Raw genomic sequence first — 12,446 nt, 5'->3', positions numbered from 1 at the left:
AAACCAAGGTTGTTCATTGATTCTTTTTTTGAAAATGTGAATAAAGAAAATTATCAGAGATGTTCTCAGCTTGTTCTAGAGGTCGTCTCTACTGTCGTAGTGGAAACTGTAGAGTGGGGTCGCGGGGCTGAAGAGCAGGTCATGGGATGAATAAGACCCAATTGAGCCCACTTGCTAAGCTCCATTACCCCAGAGGATGTGCTGTCAGAGAGTTAAATGGAGGCTTTTCCTGGGGCTGCATGGGTTGGAGACTTTTCATGGTCAGTGTTTGACTGATTCTTGAGGGATGAGCAGAATCCCTCATGCAAGGAAGAGTAAGGAGATACCTGAGGGGTGGAGTGAACAGAGCAAGGCTCAGGGGAAAGAGAGTTCCTGAGAAACTGGTACATATCCCAAGAGGCTGAGGCAAAGAAGGGTGAGTGGACAGACACCCCAACCACACTGGGTTTCGGGCAGTACCCTTTACCCCAACTAGACATTTGGGCTTTCTCCAAAGCCATTGCCTCTCAGCAGTCTTGTTACTGCCGAGTAATTCATCATAGGGAGCTATCTGCTGCTGCCCCTTTAGCCATGACCATCAGGCCTAGGGACCCACAGGGGCTCAGAGAACTCAACCAAGTCTCTATTATAACTGTGATGTCTCATTACAGCAAAAACCAGTTGATGAAACCCAGCAAAAGAAAAGGCAAAGTGGAGCAAGGGACAAGCCAGGCCAGGCATGAGACTGCAAAGACCTAAATGAGGTCATTCTGGCCAATGATGGACAGGAAGCAGCAGCTTGGCCAGCCCCGCTTCCTCCTCCAGCTCCTCCACAGCTAAGCTAAAGCCCCTTCATGAGTTACGTGACAAGTATGATATTTAATGTATTTCCTAGACTGAAACCAAATGAAAACACAATTAGTGAGTGTCTCTGAGGAAACTTCTGGAACATACTGCATTCACACCGAAGAGTCTTGTGAATCAGGTCAGCAGATTGTGCTGGTCACCGAGGAAGCTTTATCTGTCATTCAGGTCTTGCACAGAGAGAAGAAAAGAGGTGGAAACACAGTGCCCTCTTGTCTGCCTCTCTTATGCTAAAAGTATAAGCTATGACATCCCTTCTCTCCTGCTCTTGGATTGGGTTCATCCAGAAGCCAGTAGCCACGGTCGGCCTTTCCCTGGATCTGCTGTCACCTCTTCATCATGTCAACATTCCCAGACTCTTGTCCAGTGCCTCAGATTCCCCCTTCTCCAGCCTCCTGAGGAAATCCCTGCCAGCTGCCATCCACCGCCAATGCCTTGTTCTGGTGCAACTCCTTTCCCCTCTTTACCTGGTCATCCTCTCTCGGAACCTTGATTGCCTAAAAACCCACACTTGGCAGCCTCACTAACATGAAAACGTTCTGATCCCATGAATCCTCAGAAGGGTGCACTAGAGGAAACCCAGACCAACTTCCCAGGAATGGAATCAGGGCTGTTCACACGCTGCTACTCAAAGAAGTTCTGCCAGCTGGGTGGTGGTGGTGCATGCCTTTATCTCAGCACTTGAGAGGCAAAGGCAGGTAAATCTCTGAGACCTCTGAGTTTGAGCTCAGCCTGGTCAACAGAGTGAGTTCCAGGGCTACACAGAGAAACCCTGTCTTGAAGAAGTTGCATCAGCATGTGGTTGGCTTATGCTCATGTCTGGGAGAAAAGGTTAAAGCAGTCGTCATGGAGAAGGAACCATGTGTAGACTGTCACTCACTCTGTCATCCCTGCCACCCTAGACACAAAGGCGCTTCCTCTAACTCTGAGCCACCCCAGCTCACAGCCCAGATCTAAGGAGGTGTACATGGGTTCTGAAACCTTGAGCCTTCAGGTTCCACAGTGGAGCGCTCTCTGCGTGTGAGTCACTTCCTTCCTTATGGTCCTGAACGTGCTTTATGCCACTGTCCTTCCAAGAAGTCATTGTTTCCGTTTTTCCCTGATGCCAGCTCGTTGCTCTGCCTCAGACCATCCTGGCCTCTCCCCTCACTCATGGCTCATCACTTACCCAGCCACTCTCACTCCATGACTCAGTGTGTCCTAGTTACCTTTTGATATTGACTTGACACACCCTAGTGTCACATGAGAGAGGAGTCCCAGTTGCCTGGAGCCATTGCTTACATTCTCACTCGGTCACCAAGCAGTCTTTCTCTGGTGTGACAAATGACATTTAGGGGGAGAGCTATTCCTTGGGATTTTAACCTCTTCCTGTCAGGCTAGGAGAGTCAGGAGAACCTCAGAATCCCCACTTGGGTGTGTATAGAAATTTTATGTGAAACCATTGTCCTGTTTGATGGCACTAAGGTGCATGTGCCTGTATTCACCAAGAGGGGACCACTGATCATCCCCGTTCAGGCAGTTGGACCCTCAAGATCACAGATCATCACTGTGGTATGTGGCACTAAACATTGTGATGCCACAAACCAAGAACAGGATGCAGGCCCTTCTGGGTCGGTGACCCTCTTTCTAGAACCTCTTAACTATAAAAGCTGACTGAGCGGGGCAGGAAAATTTCGACTTTGTTCTGTGAATGAGGATAAACGGGGAGAGATAGCCTATGGGTCCACCCACAATGGAGGAAGAGTTAGTGCTGTCACGAACCAGAGAAACTAAGGACTAAGAGGATGCTTCTTGATAGTTGGGTCCATCCTGGAGAGGAGGGGCCACCTTCCTTTAGCCTTCCAACACATTGACTTCCGGCTGAGTTCAAAGCCAGCTGTGTCAATGGCAGTGGTGGCAGGGACACCACGGGGCTGATGCACTGCAATAGGACGGATGGGAATGAGATGAGCTGGGTGAGTCTCGGGCAACGCAAAACCCTTTCTGGGTACTGCCCATCCCATCCCATCTTATACCACGGCCACAGCAGCCATGGAGGTTCCAGGCCTCTGCAGCTAGCTCTGCAGATGTGTAAGCAAGTGTCATGTTTCTGTGGCAAACTGCCGGAGGTAAACAACCTCAGGGTGGAGGGGGCTCTTCTGCCTCAGGGTTTCAGAAGGTTCAATCCTTACTGATGGGCAGCACGGTCCTCACCACGGTGAACCATAAAGTAGAGAGCAAACAGGAAGAGGTCAAGGGTTATAGATTCCCAAAGACCCACTGCCTCCAATGAGGCTTTTTATCTCTGCAGTTTCCCAAACCTACAAAATGCCAACATCAGCCAGGACTGAGCAGTGAACAAAAACTGGTAGGGGGCACTTCCCATTCAAACTGTGACAGTAAGCATCGTTTTCAAACTAGGAGACTAGTTAGTACATGTAAGAAAGGACTGGTCCTGTGTGTGTCCATCTGTGCCTGTTTGGTTTCTTGGTGACACTTCCATCTTTAGGGAGAGTCCCATGATTCTCTTCTATCTCACTGGAGGACTCCCCTAGACCTTCTCTTCAACAGGTGTTGAAATGACCACAGTGGGTTCATATTTAACCTGAATGTCCAGGTTTAAATAATGTTCATAACACTCTGACCTGCTCCTGAGACCCATCAGCCCATGCAACACAGCACCATAGAACCACAGGGTCTTCAGGGGGATGACTCCCAACCCCCTGTTATAATATAAAATCAACAACAGGAACCTAACAGCCACACAGGCACCATAGTCCCCACATTAGCCTGCAAAGCCCAGAAGCAGAGCTGCAAACACGGCATGGCCTTCCACACACCCTGGAGCTACTCTGCAGGCCTGAGCCCTGGACTGAGGGAGGGGAGAGTGTGACTCACTGTTATGAGAATGATCTATGTTCAGGTGAAACTTCTTCACAATAAACATGAATATTCAGCCCAGGCTGGCCTCAAAATCGTGATCCTCCTGCCCTTGCCTCCTTCTGCAAATTCTACTGGCCAGCACCTCTGCAATCAGCAATGTGAGTACTTAAAACATGCTTTGCTAAATTTAGAAAACACCACCTAAGCTTTGATCTTTGTTTCCAAGCTGTCTCCCTCCTCTTCCTCCATCTCTCCTTTTCTCCTTCTCTGTTCCAAGTCTGTAGACGGGTGTGGGCAGAAGCAGCGGGTAGAAGTTGAAGGGTGTGTGAGGCCCAGCATTTCCCGAGTGACACCACACAGCCCATGATGTTTCTGTACTTGCCTGCTCTTGCCTGAGCCCCCTGCCTTCCTGCTTCTCCCAGACATAACTGCACCAAAGCAAACTCAATATTTGAAAATGCATTGTAACCAAATTGTGCCCTAACATATTTACCACATCAGAATAGAGAGACCTGTCTGCGGAGCCAGCTGTGACTCCAGCCAACTGTGCTTGAGGGGAGAGTGTGATTGGGTCCCTTTCTGACCTAAGTGTGAGCCTGTAAAAAGAAACCCTGGAAAGCTGGGCTGTAGAGAGAGCTGGATGTGTGTTCTGAGGAAAGGCTGTGTACATTAACACACACACACATATACACAGACCAGCACATACACCTACACCCCCCCACACACCTATACACATAAACACATATAAACACATACATCTATACACATACACCTGCATGTAACCTATACATCTATACACAGACCTGCACACACCTGTACATATATCATGCACACACACCTATACACATATGCATATACCTACACACAAACCCACAAATACTCACACATAGCTACATACATATATAACCCACACAGCTACATACATGTACTTCTCTCTCTTACACACACACACACACCTACACACCACCTAAACACACACACACCACCTAAACACACACACATACACATATACACACACACACGAGGCTTGAAGCTTTCTTTGTTCTCCTGGTCACACTTCCCAAGGTCTTACTGGTTTGTGTCTTGCTACACCTGTCTGGAAGTCTGGTTTTTGCTCCCTTTCCTGCACCCTGGAGGGGTGTGGCCCTCCACTTTCAGAAAAATATGTGCCACGTGTCTGAGGAACCCAGGCACTGGAAGTGCGGGCAGAGTGAGAAATACAAGCCGAGAGGAGCAGGGCATGGCCCAGATAGGGAGGCCAGGGCAATTAAAATGACCAGTGTGGCAGGCACAAAATAGGAGCTCCTGACATCGACCGGGCGTCGGGAATCAGGCCCTTATATCACTGCAGGAAATGGCCAATTTTATGCCAAGCAGGAGCAGTGCATCTTGAGGTAATGGTGAGTGTAATTCATGTCATTTGCGCCAGCCACAGCTGCTTGCAACGAAAGCTCACCCTGAGCTCAGGTTTCCTGTCTGGGCGGCATTAAAGTCGGACCTTTCAGGAATATATTTAAAATAATGGTAAAACATTTGTTGTGTTCTAAGGAAGACTAAGTGCCCTCGAGCCTGGCCAGATGGATGGTCCCCATGGACAGAGGAACATAAGAATCGTGCCAGGCTCAGCCTCCAGTCTAGCCCCCTTCCTGCCTCCCTGAACGCACACACCTTCACACATACTCACTGGCACACACTCATATACACATCACCATTCCAAACACTCTACTGGTTTACCTCTGCCGACCATGACAGGCGCCAGTAGGTGCCTAAAGTACCTCCGGCTGCAGAAGCCCAAAGCCATTGGACCTAGGAGTCGTTGGAATGTGCCAAGGAGAGCCTTGGAGGATGGCTCCTTTGGTGGCAGCTCATCTCCCTGGAGGAGACCTGGCTGCTGGAATAAACACGGCAAAACTCTCTCCCGAGGGAGAGTTGAGAAGCAGGACTCGGCAAAGCGCGCTGGGAAAGATGATCCCCGAGGATCAACGCTACTTGAGAAAGCTTTAAAACAAGGCTTGTTTGCCATATTGGCCCAATTTTCCACTACGAACACAGGCTGCAACTGTTTAAAATCATGATGTTAGGTTTTAAATATGATCCTGAAACTCAACAAGCAGAACGAATTGGTGTTGGCCATGTGCTCTGTGCTCAGCAAGACTCATATGTGCACACACACACATGCACGTGTGCACACACACACACACACACACCATAGGTAAATTTGTAGCTGGCATTTTCTATGTATGATTGTATTACACACCTTTCCCTAGAATTTCAGTGATACTAAACTATCATTTTATATTAACCAATTTTCACTTTTTATCATAACCCACTTCTCCACGGGCTGAGCGTATGTGTGTGAGTACCAAGGGAAGAGGTCAATTCCTGATGCGGATGTCACGCCGTATGCTGTGAGTGTTCTATTACCATTGGTTAATAAAGAAGCTGATTTGGCCAGTAGCCAGGCAGAATAGAGTCAGGCAGGAAATCCAAATAGAAATACAGAGAGAAAAAGAGTGGAGTCAGAGAAATGCCAGCGGCTGCCGGGGAAGCAAGATGTAACAAGCCAAAAACCTCATGGTAAAATATAGAATAATAGAAATGGGTTAATTTAAATAGTAAGAGCTAGTTAATAATAAGCCTGAGCTAATAGACCAAAGAGTTTGTAATTAATATTAAGCCTCTGAGTAGTTACTTTAAAAGCGACTGTGGGACCAGATGGGACACAACACAGGTACTGGGAACCAAACTTGCTGCTTCTCAAACACCAGGATGAGCTCTTGATCCTGAGCCTCCCATCATGGCCACTTCGTTTATTGATACAAGAACTCTCATTGGCCTGCTGCTTAAAAAGAAGACAGAAGCCTGGCTGGCCTGTGGCGCCAAGGACCCTCTGCTCTCCATGCCCCAAAGCCTCTCAGATGGCTTCAAAACCTATCATGTTCATTTGTTTATTGTGTATGTAAGTGTGTGGGCACAAGCATGCCATGGAGCACACGCAAAGGTCAGGGGACAGCTTGTGGGAGCTGTTCTCTCCTTCTGCCATGTGGGTCCCAGGGGCCAAGCTCATGTCAGAGAGCTTTGCTTCAAACCCTCTTCACCCCCTTGGCCATCTTGCCTGTCCCTGAGTTGTGTGTGTGTGTGTGTGTGTGTGTGTATCTGTGTGTCTGTGTGTGTATCTGACTGAGTCTGTGTGTCTCTGTGTGTGTCTATGTGTCTGTCTGTGTGTTTGTCTCTGTGTGTGTGTCTGTGAGTCTGTGTGTGTCTGTCCATGTATCTGTGTGTCTGTCTGTATGCCTATGTGTTTGTGTGTGTGTCTATGAATCTGTTTATGTGTGCCTGTGAGTCTCTGTGTGTGTGTGTGTAACTGTGAGTCTATGTGTCTCTGTCTATCTGTGTGTCTATGAGTCTGTGTGTGTCTGTCTGTGTTCCTATATGTTTGTGTGTGTGTCGGTCTGTGAGTCTCTCTGTGTGTGTCTGTCTGTATATCTGTGTGTCTATGAATCTATATTGTGTGTGTGAGTCTGTTTGTGTGTCTGTATTTGTATCTGTGTGTCTGTAAGTCTGTATATGTGTCTGTCTGTGAGTCTCTGTGTTTGTCTGTCTGTCTGTCTGTGTGTCTGTGTTTCTGTGTATGAGTCTCTGTGTGTGTCTTTCTGTCTATCTGTCTATCTCTGTGTGTGTGTCTGTGTGTGTATAGGTTCTGGTGATTAAACTCAGGTCCTTGTGCAGACAAAGCAGGCACTTTACAGACAGAGCCGCCTTCTCAACACCTCAGCTAGGTGCTGGCCCAGTTCAGAAGTGGGGAGCAGAATCTGCCTCCTCTGAATGTCTGAGCACTTCCTCCAGTTTCTATTCTCAACCCCGGAGATTCCCACCATGCTCCACCCAAGCTACAAGAGCTCAGAATGGGAGTTTTGTTTACACGATCATCTGTTTTTGCCAATTTGACAAGTAAAAAAAAAATCCATATTTTTTTCTGGCCAGGTTTAAATTAATTTCCTTTTCTCATATATGCCATTTTGTATAATCTTTATTTTTTGAGGCATCTCTATCCAGCTACCCTGTGTCCCCGGAACATGTCCCCCTCAACTTGAGTCTTGTTCTCACACCTGCAGATTCGCAGAGTGGTTCACCCTGGTAGCCGCTAAGGCCTACCCTTGCATAGGCTCCTCACAGCTGAGCTGATCTTGCCAGGGTCTCACCAGAGTGATTCCCACTGGTAGCCAATAATGCCTACCCTTGCATAGGCTCCTCACAGCTGAGCTGATCCTGCCAGGGTCTCACACAAGGCTCGGGGGAGCTGAGCCCCTTGAGCTGTTGACCCCAGGTCAGCACAGAGACTCACCCCCACCAGAGTGCTAGGTCCGTGTTGGCTTCCTTTCTTTCTTGCCTGCCCTTCCTGCTTGGTCTCCATGCTGGGTGGCCGTCTCACGCTCTTCCAGAGAGGCCTTCTGTATCCTCGGAGTCAGCTCAGCTCCATAAATGTGACTCCTACTGTGGCCCTCTCTCAAGCTGTTTCAAGGTAGCGCCCACTCAGAATGCCTCCATCCTCCTGCCACACCCACATTCCTCCCCACTTCAGCCCCTCACCAGCTCTCAGCCTCACCTAACCTCCCCCAGAACCAGTTCTCCCTCCTCCCATTTTCCCCACTGCACACCTCCCTCTCCTCTGTGGATCCCCTCTATGTGTGGGTCCCTCTATGTGTGCCTCTCTCCCCAGCACCCCTAGAACTTAGCAGGGCTCCAGATAGCTGCTTAGTAACTATTGGCAAGTGACCAGACGGCAGAAACCAATGGATTTCTCATCCTGAATACACAGTTGGAAAGCATTTAGGAGATTGTCCTCAGTCCTCCCCCCAAAGACATGTGAGCCCAGGTCCTCAGAATGTGGTCTCATTTGAAAAACCGACCATGTCCCTGCTGACGGCATTAGGGGCTAATACCAGCATGACTGATGCTCTTAAGGGAGATACAGATGTGGGAAAAGGGGCCCTAGAACTGGATGGACACGGGGGGCCACGAGACACCAAGGCCTACTGAAGACACCTGAGAGAGGCCTGGGACAGAGCGACGCTCAGGGTGTCTGGAAGAAAGTTTCCATGAGCAGACACAATGCCCTCCCAAGTTCTGGGAACAGTGCTGATGATCTAAACCTGTGCGGGTCTTTGTCATGGCAACCCCTTGGACACATATCCTTCACTTTTGAGAGGTGGGAAGGGGTAGACTCACCCTGCCTAGGTGTACTGCTGGGTGCTGCAGAGCTGCAGAAGGAAGGTGGCTACGATAAACCAGGTATCTGGGGAATGGGTAGACATGGGATCAGGAAGGAAACGTGGAAACCCTGTGGCTGGAGGCCCAGAGCCACTTGCCAAATGCTGAGGGCCAGCTGCGCCAAGACAGCCTGTCTCCGGGAGTCTGCGAGCCTGTCCTGGGGCTGTAGGATGCGAGACTACAGCACATGCCTGGAAGCTGCCTCCAGCGAGCCAGAAGCAGGGGCTGAGCCTCATGCATATGTATTTATGGACATTTAAAGAGCCCGAAATACATATTTAGCAGCTTCTCACAATGTGTTTTATTGCCCGTGTCTGTCCCTTTTGTCATATCCTCTGGAAATTCATTTTAAAGGAGATTTCAAACCCAAATGACTGACCCGGCAAGCCCTTCCGGTCCCTGTCTGTAAAGAGGTTTTATTTAATAACAAAGTGTCTTATTTAAAGTCATGCCTATTGAGACTGCCCGTGGAGGCGCCGAGGCTTCGAGAATGCGGTATTATCCACACTATTGGCTAAATCAACCACCATGCTTCTGTCGGGGCCAATTTCCCTTTATGTCCTGGGTGCTTAAAACCCCTTAGAAGATTCAGATGTAGTTTTCAACAAGAGCTTGTTGCCTATTTCTCACTCCTTTGAAAGCCTATAAGGGCCATGGAAGTCATTTCCCAAAGCCACTCCCCCAGAGGGAAGGGGAGACTTTGTGCAAGTAGAGAGACATGTTCTTCTAGTTAGGTACAAGATGAACTACATAGGCTCACGGATGCAAGGACCTCAAAGGGAATGCCACAGAGACGAGGGGCAGAGGCGGCTTTAGAGGCTTCGCCCCAGGCCTAAGGAATCATTTTGTACACGAACATACCACAGCCAGCATCTCCTGTCTCGGAAGTATAATCAAGCAGCACACAACGCTTCTGATTGTCTTAAACCAGAAAACCCAGCAGCTGGGTGTCGGTGGATACTGAGTGACCCTATGAGAAAGAGAAAAGGGCGAAGCTGGGGAGTAGCTCTGTCGGCAGAGTCCTTGCCTAGTAGACACAAAGACCCGGGATCCATACCCAGCAGAGCACAGCACCCAGCACGGTGGGACTCACCTTTCATCTCAGTGCTGGAGAGGTAGAGGCAGGAGGACCAGGGAATGCAAGGTGGTGAGTTCAAGGCCAACCTGGGCTATGCAAGACCTTGAAGGGTTCCCTACAGGTGTGGCGTATCTCAGCTTCCCTGTCTTGACGAGGCTGGGCCTGACACAGGGAGATTTGCGCTCTTACCAGAAGCTACCAGAGATCACCGGCTGCTGCCCACAACCCCATCCATACCAAATGCTAAGGACAGGGCACGTGAGCACACACGAGAAGATGACCAACCGACAAGCTGGCACTGGGCCTCTCGGCTCCCACATTGTTTGCATTCTGTTCTTGGGCCTCCAAAGAGAAGGGCTCCGAGAAACCAGTGTGGGTGGTGAAGTTCCCGGTCTGTGTTCACTGGTGACAGCCACCCAAGAGGACGAGGCTGCACTCTGGAGCTCACTTCTGATCCTTCTCTCAGCCTCAAACCAGGCTAGTGGCTGCAACCATCCTTGAGCATGGGAGCCTTCTGCTCAGTCAGAGCCTGGGGGACAGGAGGTTCCTGGGTCCTGCCTACCTCTGCGGCTCCAGCATCTTCTACCTCCTTTCCTGTTCCTGTTCATTTCTCCTGGCTTATGTGCGAGGGGGAATTGGGGCCAGTAAATGCCCTTTCTTCCCTGTAAGAACAGTTTATTTAAGCCCAGTGAGTCAGAATGTCAACACTGACTAAGACAGAGCTGTAAGGGCAGGAGGGCTCTGCATTCAGAACTCCTGAGAGTGTGCGGGAAAACGACAGCCCTGCCCTCACTTCCCTCTGTCCAGAATAGTGAATAAGGTCTCTTAAGGACCCTCCCTGATCCTTTGGCTATGGCTTTAAAAGGAAAAGTGAGTTCAATGAGAGTGGCCCTCTTGACCAGAGAAAAAACAGCCCAAAGCGGTCCCAACAACAGCCCCTGCCTCAAGGCTGTCTGCTTGCTCTGACCCCCACTCTCCGAAGATCTCAGGATATGGAACTCACCCTTGCCTCCTGGAACCGGGGCCAGGTGTGGTTCCAGCTCTGCCCATGTCTCACTCCCTGAGAGCAGCCAGTGGAGCAGGTTTGTCTTGTAAGACGGAAGGCTGGCAACAGTAATGCCAGTTTTATGATGCCAGTGTTGGGGAGAGCTGACTGTCAGATAAAGAACTCTGAAATGAGCAAAAATGCATCCGGGCCAGGGGAGGTGGCTCAGGGAGCATAGTACTTGCCTTCTAAACACAGGGACTGGGGTTCTGATCCCCAGCACACATGTGAGAAGCCAGAAGTCCTGTACTGTCAGCACATGTCTGTAACTCTAGTGCCGGGATGGGGAGACAGAAACAAGCACATCCGAGGGCTCCCCAGATAGAGATCCAGCTCAGTGGTTTTTCAGCCTTCCTAATGTGCAACCGTGCAATACAATTCCTTGTGTTGTGGTGACCCCAATCATAAAATTATCTCATTGCAACTTCCTAACTGTAATTTTGTTATCGCTATGAATCATAATGCAAATATCTGATATGCAGGATCTGATATGTGACCCCTGTGGCTCAGAGGTTGGGAGCACTGGATGTCCTTCCAGAGGTCCTGAGTTCAATTCCCAGCAACCACATGATGGCTCACAACCATCTGTAATGAGAACTGGTGCCCTCTTCTGGCGGACAGGGATACATGCAGACAGGACACGATATACATCACTAATAAAATAAATGTTAAAAAAAAAAATATCTCAAAAACTAAAGTAGAGCATGATAGGGAGACACCAGCGTTGACGCCTTGCCCTCACACGACGCCTTGCCCTCACATGACGCCTTGCCCTCACACGACGCCTTGCCCTCACACGATGCCTTGCCCTCACACGACGCCTTGCCCTCACATGACGCCTTGCCCTCACACGATGCCTTGCCCTCACACGATGCCTTGCCCTCACACGACGCCTTGCCCTCACATGACGCCTTGCCCTCACATGCATGTGGATGGTCAAGAGAATCCACACACAAATACATACATCGTACGCATGCACAAACATTATGTACACGGTCTGATTTATGTTCTTAGGTCTTTGAGATACCATACTGATAAGAGTCTTTGCTATATTAATGGAGAGACTCATGAAGGGTCTGTATACTTCTCAGGATGCTTAGGTTACCAGAGACATCAGCCATGCAGAGAGAACAGGGCAGAGATGGAGTTCAGTCACCAGGCGCTGACAACGTAACCAACCACGCCTTGGCTTCACCGTTAAACATCACCACATGGAGGTTCATCAGCTAGCATGTCAGGATGGTGACTCAGAGGTACTGTGGGATCTTGATCTGTTTTATGTCGTAGTGATAGGGATCTAGTTTGCTCCTATGAAAGGCATTCAGCCTAGATCCCAGCTCTAAGCCC

Source organism: Arvicola amphibius, chromosome 6, assembly GCF_903992535.2.
Source record: "Arvicola amphibius chromosome 6, mArvAmp1.2, whole genome shotgun sequence".
Taxonomy (NCBI): domain Eukaryota; kingdom Metazoa; phylum Chordata; class Mammalia; order Rodentia; family Cricetidae; genus Arvicola; species Arvicola amphibius.
The sequence above is the reverse complement of the archived record's forward strand: the minus strand, read 5'-3'. Positions refer to the sequence as shown.